Source organism: Lolium perenne, chromosome 1 (genome assembly GCF_019359855.2).
Source record: "Lolium perenne isolate Kyuss_39 chromosome 1, Kyuss_2.0, whole genome shotgun sequence".
NCBI lineage: Eukaryota > Viridiplantae > Streptophyta > Magnoliopsida > Poales > Poaceae > Lolium > Lolium perenne.
The window spans coordinates 65,127,743-65,133,742 of record NC_067244.2 but is presented as its reverse complement, the minus strand read 5'-3'; positions in this window follow the sequence as shown (position 1 = coordinate 65,133,742).

The following is a 6,000-nucleotide window of genomic DNA, read 5'->3' as shown; positions in this document are numbered from 1 at the left end:
ATTTCAGTCTCAAACAGTTGAGGTAGGGTAGAGTTAAAACCCATAAGATCTTGAAGTCAAGTCATGGTTCCGGAACGTGGATAGCTAACTTCCACGCAACCCTGTCCATGGCTAAATCTTTGTCGATATTCCAAACCTTCAGGTCTCTCTTAACGAACTCCTCCCATGTCAAGTTTGGTCTACCACGATCCCTCTTAACATTCTCAGCACGCTTTATCCGTCCCCTATGCACTGGTGCTTCCGGAGGCCTCCGTTGGATATGTCCAAACCATCTGAGACGATGTTGGACCATCTTCTCTTCAATCGGTGCTACCCCAACTCTCTCCCGTATATCGTCATTCGTACTCGATCCTTTCTTGCGTGGCCACATATCCATCTCAACATGCGCATATCTGCTACACTTAACTGTTGGATATGTCGTCTCTTCGTTGGCCAACACTCCGCGCCATACAACATCGCAGGTCGGATAACTGTCCTATAAAACCTGCCTTTTAGCTTTTGTGGCACTCTCTTGTCAGAGAGTACGCCAGAAGCTTGGCTCCACTTCATCCAACCAACCTTGATTCGATGGCCCACATCTTCATCGATATCGCCATCCTTCTGCAACATGGACCCCAAATATCGAAAAGTGTCTCTCCGGTACCACCTGCCCATCAAGGCTAACCTCTCCCTCCTCGTGCCTAGTAGAACTGAAACTGCATCTCATGTATTCAGTTTTAGTTCTACTAAGCCTAAAACCTTTCGATTCTAGAGTTCGCCTCCACAACTCTAACTTTCTATTAACCCCCGCTCGGCTATCATCTACTAGCACCACATCATCCGCAAAGAGCATACACCATGGGATATCTCCTTGTATATCCCTTGTGACCTCATCCATCACCAAATCAAAAAGATAAGGGCTCAAAGCTGACCCTTGGTGTAGCCCCATTCTAATTGGAAAGTCATCAGTGTCGCCATCACTTGTTCGAACACTTGTCACAATATTACCATACATATCCTTGATAAGGGTAATGTACTTTATTGGGACTTTGTGTTTCTCCAAGGTCCACCACATGACATTCCGAGGTATCTTATCATAGGCCTTCTCCAAATCAATGAACACCATATGAAGGTCCTTCTTTTGCTCCATGTATCTCTCCATCAGCTGTCGTACCAAGAAGATGGCTTCCATGGTAGACCTCCCAGGCATGAAACCAAATTGGTTTTTTGTCACGCTTGTCAACCTTCTTAAGCGGTGCTCAATGACTCTCTCCCATAACTTCATAGTATGGCTCATCAGCTTGATTCCACGGTAATTAGCACAACTTTGAACATCCCTCTTGTTCTTGAAGATTGGTACTAAAATACTCCGCCTCCATTCTTCGGGCATCTTGTTTGACCGAAAAATGAGGTTGAAAAGCTTAGTTAGCCATACTATCGCTATGTCTCCAAGGCCTCTCCACGCCTCGATGGAGACACCATCAGGACCCATCGCCTTGCCTCCTTTCATCCTCCTTAACGCCTCCTTAACCTCAGACTCCTGGATACATCGCACAAAGCACATGCTGGTATCATCAAAGGAGTCATCTAGCTCAATGTGTCATCGTGGTGAACAGACAGATGCCATGGGATGGCTTAAGTTGGGGCCGAATGTGCGCTAGAGGATTCGGGGGAGGGTTTTTGGTAAGGATGGGATGGATTCTGGATGCTTTCCTCAAGAACTTGGCCTTGGCCAGAGGTAGAAGAAGAGGAACACGGGGACAATGTCACCTCTAGATCTCTCTATTTCTCGATCATACAAGGTTACAGGTTTCTGGATACAAGATAGAACATAGCCTCCCTCGCGTGCAGGTGTGCCCCCTCTCCTTATATAGGGGAGAGGGTGGCTTACAGGGGAAGAAACCCTAGGAAACCCTAATGGCATCTTTGACTAGACAAACTACTTTACAAAGCCACTTTGGCTACCGGTGACGCCGGTATGTCTTTAATTGGGAGCGGTGACATCCTCCGGTACCTTTTACGTCATCATTTGCTTTTGACGTCAGGGCTTCGTTTAAAGCTGAAGTGCTTCGCTCATCCTTGTCCTCTAGCTCTTGAGAGAATCTTTGACTAGTCTTGCCGACGTGCTACAGTGTAGCCTGTACCGGTACTCCGGTACCTTCTTAGCCGGTTCCGGTATACCCCTCCTGGGATACCGGTATGATTCACTTTGCATAGAACTAACCCTTGTTACCTGGAATAACCTTTAAACCGGTACTTTGATGGCTCAAACCATCCGGTTTGGCATGCCTTTGGCATACCGGGGTCATCCCCCCAACATTAGTCTCCGAAGCTGGTATAGTCCGGTGGATCCTATCCAACGGACAATGCCATGTTCTCGTTATTCAAGGTACCGGTTTAATCCTTCCGGCTCCCTGTTCAAGCCTACCGGCGTCTTTGCCGAACTTATGTTAACACCGAACCTTTTCGGTATCTTTGTCATTAAGACCTTCCTCGACGAAGTCGAGAATATCTCGGGTACAGTGCATGTCAGTGACATGTGCACTGTGCCTGGCGCGACAGTGTCAGGGGTCACTTCCCTTCGACTTCTGCGCTAGCATTTATGGCGCCGCACCGGATCCTCGCTGCCGTTCCGGATCCGTGTGGCCTCCCTGTGTCTTTACATTTTCTGCGCGTGTATCGTTGCGCCACGTGGAGGGCCACGAAATGAACCGCCGTGGCCCAGCGGTTGCCAGCCCACTACTTTTCCTCCCTATTTAAGGGCGGAGAGGTTCCTTCTCATCTTCTTCTCTGTAGTCACCACTTCTCACGCGCTCTGAGCTCCTCGCCCCTTGCGCTCGCACCGCCTCTGCTCGCCGCCGGAGTTCTGCTCTCCGACGAACTTCCGCAGCAACTTTCGCTGCGCAGAGAGTCTCCGCCGTGCTTCCGCTGTTGTTGCATCGGGCGCCCCTTGGCAACCTCTGCTCTTCTTCCTCGCCAGTCCTCGTCGACGACTGCGAGTTCGCCCCATCTCCGGCGATCGTCGTCCTCAACGCCTTCCGCCGCTTCAGGTTAGCCTCAATGCCTCTTTGCTCTCTTCTTTTTCGCTTTCTAGTAGGGGATTTACTTTTGCTTTTCTTTTGGTTTTTCTCTTACTCGTAGATCTTCGCGCAAGGATAGGTCTTGGGAAATCTGTTTTTAGGTAGATTTGGGCACCTTTTGACCGGTATGTCCTCCGAAGATTATCTTTCCGAATCTGCCGGCAGCAGCCACCACAGCGAGGCCTCCGACGGGCTCGAGGCAGAGCTTGCCCGGATGGATGCCTCTTCCTCCGCTCCAGAGGCCGGAACCGGAAGGGGTCAGGAGGCCAGCAACTCCGGCCAAGCTTCCGGAGCAAACTTGGCGGTGATCACCCGCGGAGCCTGGAAGGGCTCCGATGTAAAGCAGCCGGAAATCGACTGGCTGTACCGCTCCCGGAGGATACCGGCACAAGTGCTCTGCCAGATTCCAGGCAACGAGGTGGAACCCGCGCCTGAACCTGGGGAGTATGTGGTTTTCTCTGCCCACTTCGAGCGCGGCTTCGGCCTTCCGGTTTTCGATTTCTTCTGCGAGTTTCTTGACTTCTACCAACTCCAACCTCATCATCTCCCTGGCAATGCCATTTTTTATCTTTCTTGCTATGTTTCCTTTATGGAGGCCTACATAGGTCTCCGTCCTACAAAACAAGCTTTCGCTCGCTTCTTCGGCCTTCGGATCAACTCGGTCCAAGGCAAGAACATTCCCAATCCCAAACCTCCGGTCCAATGCGGCTCCTGCATCATCAGCGCGCGCCAGGGGAGCCCCTTCTTCAAGTTCACTGGTCTAGAGTCATGCCGGGCATGGCAACAGACCTTCTTTTACGTGAGGAACAAGGGCGCCGCAGATTTCATTAATCTGCCGGCTTACCATCCGGGAACGCCATCGAAGGCCAACTGGAGGTTCAATCCGGGGACTAACCATATTGAAACCAACCGGATTGTCCGCTTCATGGAGGGACTTATGAAGGACACTGACATTTGCTCCGATGACATCATCCGCGTGTTCATCTCACGCCGGGTGCTTCCCCTCCAGCGCCGGGCTCACAAGATGAGCCAGATGTCCGGCCGCCGTGATCCCACCAAGATCACCAGCTGCACCCTGAGCGCAGAGGATGTGGCCCTTAAGGCTAGGCAAATTTGCCAAACCGATATGCCGCTGGACTGGTCTTGGGGCCTTCTCCCCCTCAGTTCCACCAATCCTCCATCCGACGAAGTAAGAACTTAAGCAAACCGGACTGTTTTTCCGGTAGCCTTTGGTATGTAGCTAACCATCTTTTTCTCTTTTTCAGGCCTGCGAGCGCTTTCCTCGCATCGCTGCGGAGGCACGGGGCCCAGGCCGCAAGCGCGCCTTGGACGAGGTTGACCCGGATCCTTACGTGATCGGGAACAAGCACCAGATGGGCAGGACTCATACCCCACGCCCTGGTAACTTTCCATCCCATGATTCCGGAACGGATGATGAGGTCACCATCCTTGAGGTATTTTGTTCTTTCGCTTCCTCATATATTGTCTTTCTGTAGATCTCCCCTCAGCCAGCGCCAACCCACAGGTTGTGGAGCGCGCCACCCCGCTGCAAGCCGAGGACGACAAACTCACCTCCCGGGGCCAAAATAACAAGGCGCCCGCGCCCGAAGCCGGTTCAAGCGGTGCTCCCCCTGCCAAACGCTCCCGGATGGAAGTCGGCGGGAAAAAGGTCACCCCGAAGCATTACCGGAAGCGGGAGATGTCGGTTGCTTCCGGGTAAGTTTCCGTTTCCACTTTCCTTTTGTTTCGTGAGTCTCTCTTTTTTTGGTTGCTTCTTCTGAAATTTTTTCCATCTTTTCAGGCCTGCGCTCAAGATTTCCAAGAGTGCCACCGGCATGAGGCCGGAGACCTTGGAGGATGCCACCAGTACCTCACCTCCTCCTCAGCCAAGTCCGGTACCTTCTGGTGCCGGCAAATCTCCTGCCTCCCCTCTGGGAGGCAACACAAGTACGGGATGCGCGGCCCCTGAACCTTCTGATCTCCGCGCGGAGGAGGAACTCGTCTCCCCTCCAGAAACCCAAGACATCGGCGCCAGCAACACCGGCGCCGACATAGAAGATGTTGGGAGGGCGGAACCTCTGGTTCCTCCCGCCCCGAAGAAGAAGAAGAAGGCAACTGCCTCTCCCTCCAAGACCGTGCTGGATCCTTCCACGCCGGCAAGCTCCGCTCCGGCAAAGGACGCACCTGAAGCTCCTGCGCCAACCAAGACCACACCAACATCTCCTCCGGCAACCTCAGCCGGCAAGCCAGCCTCCACCAAGCCAACACCACCAGAGGGTGCCAAGCTCACTACGCAAGCACTTGCCGCGGTGGTTACGGCGGCCACCGCTCCTTTCTCCGGCTCGCAGACACTAGTTCTGCATGTCGGCCGCGCCGCCGTTGCGGCCGGTGAGACGGCCTCAGCCCATGTAGGCCGGATCACCGAGTTCCACCGCAGAGGAGCTGACCTGGGCCATCTGCTAGATTACGCTGAAAAGTGGAATCAGGCAGATCTGTCGCCAGCGACGCGCGGCCTCGGCAAGGACAAGCTGCCAGTGATCGTCCCCGCTGTCCCTCGGAGCACCGGGCAACACTTTGGCCGGCTGCGGCGCGCGGTCAAAGAGTTCGACACCGCGTGGCACGATGCCAACAACAACGTGGTGGTAAGTTGCACAAACTTCATAGTTCTATAAATTCATGCCAGTTTTCAATCTTACAACCTATCTGTATATCCTCTCAGTCCCCGAGTTTCGGGTTGAGAACGTAGTTCTTAGCGCGAAACATTCTTAGAAACACAAGAAACCGGCTTAGCCAGTCAACGAGTTTCGGGTTGAGATCCCAGTTCTTAGCGCGAAACTTTTTGTCAATACCGGCATCTTCTTTACCGGATCTCTTTTAACTTGAACAGAGCGTGCTGGACACCCGGAAGCAGCTCTTCGAGGAGCTTCTGTGGGAGCACCGG